This window comes from Onychomys torridus, chromosome 3, assembly GCF_903995425.1.
Source record: "Onychomys torridus chromosome 3, mOncTor1.1, whole genome shotgun sequence".
NCBI lineage: Eukaryota > Metazoa > Chordata > Mammalia > Rodentia > Cricetidae > Onychomys > Onychomys torridus.
The window spans coordinates 125,162,014-125,164,014 of NC_050445.1; positions in this window are offsets into that span (position 1 = coordinate 125,162,014).

The window sequence follows — 2,001 nt, forward strand, 5'->3', positions numbered from 1 at the left end:
TTAATAACTTGAAATCTTTGTGCACATATGTTGGTATATTATAAACAAGTATTATTAAAAATAAAAGACTTTCTTCCTTTTTGCCATTAAGTTCGTTTTGTGTTGGCCCTCTACCACTGGGCATGGGACCTGCCCTTAAGAGTAGTTTGTATCCTCAGTGAGACTACGTTAAATAGAACTAATTTTTCATTTGCAAGTATTTATCAATTAGAGGTAGATTCTGTGTTAGAGATGAGATAATGTGTCCAAATCACCTCTTATCATGGGAATTCCATCTAGCATACATCATTGCAGATCTCATGAGTGCTGCACAGTCTCTGTGCCTTATTATGGGCATTGGGCCTACTGTGTTTAATAAAAGACCTTGTGTTTTGTTATTGTTAGTGTTTTTTGGGAGGTTGTTTGCTTGTTTGTTTTTCCATGTCCTTCATCCTCTTTGGATCTTACAATGTTTCTGAATCCTCATCTACATGGTTCCCTGAACCCTAGGGTTTGGGATTTGATGGAGATATTCTATTTAGGACTGACCATTCCAAGTTCTCTCACTCTCTGCACATTGTCTGGCTGTTTTTCTGTAGGTACTCTATTTGTACCCATCTCTGATGATAACTGAGCAAGGCAATGATCTATGAGTACACCAGAATGTCATTAGGAGTCATTTTATGACTGCAATCTTTTAGAAAAACAGTAGTACTTGGTTTTCCTCTAGGTCCCTGGTCTATCTGGTCTCAGGTTCTTGGCCACCCAGGTTATGTCAAGTGTGGGTTCCATCTCATGAAGTGGACCTAAAGTCCAAACAGATATTGGTTGGTTACTCCCACAAGGTTTGTGTGATGATTACACTAGTTTATTTTGCAGGAAACAAATCATTGTAGTTAAGAGTTTGTAGCTGAGTTGGTGGTTAGCTTTCTCCTCTGGTAACATGCAAAGCACCAACCAGTACCGTGAACACTAATTAGTATGAGTAAAGGCTCTAGGTAGGCACCAGATTGACTTCTCCCTGCTCAATGAGTTTTGTAAGTATTGTCTTCAGCAATAAGCTTTTACTGTTAGTTTGTGATGAGCAACTAATGGTGTTGGCAATAGCCTGGTTTGTTTTGGGGTTCCCATGGAGCTACTTTGACCAAGAATTTGATTAGATGTAATCAATTGCTGGCACTAAAATCTTCCATGGTGATGAGATATTTCCATATGGAGATGTGTCTTCTCTGTTATTTGGCAATTTCATTTAGAGCACCTTCATGCATGCATATATTTTTAGGAAACATCTACTGTATTAGGTTTTCACATGACCTCTCAAATGTCCCTTAATTTTAGCTGTATCTTTCCATATTCCCTCCCTAAGCCCACTATTCATTGTCTCTCTACATTTGATCTTCCAATTACACACACACACACACACAAAAAAAAAAATAAAAAAAAACTATCTATTGTATTTTCCTTTCCTAGGGATATCCTCCTCTCCCCTCACTAGTCCCTTACACTATATCTAATCTCAGTGATAGATTATAGATTTGTATAGATTATAGTTTGTTTACAAAACCTAACAACTAACATCTGGATGTAAACAAATACATACATACCATATTTGTCTTTGGGAATCTGAGTTACCTCACTCAGAATGAATCTTTTTAGTTTCATTTATTTATCGGAGAATTTCATGATTTTGTTTTTTAACAGCTGAGTAATATTCCATTGTGTAAATGTACCACATTTTCTTTATCTATTCATCCATATATGGACATCTAGGCTTTTTTCAGTTTCTGGCTGTCATAAACAAAGCAGCAAGAAACATGGTTGAGCAAGTGTCTCTGTAGTAGGAAGTAGAGTCCTTTGGGTGTATGTCCAAGAGTGGCATAGCTGGATCTTGAGGTAGATCTAGTCCCAACTTTCGGAGGAAATGCTACACTGGTTCCCACAGTGGCTGTGCAAGTTTCCACTTCCACTAGCAATGGATGCATTTCCTCTTAATCCACATCTTTACCAGCGTGAGAAAACATT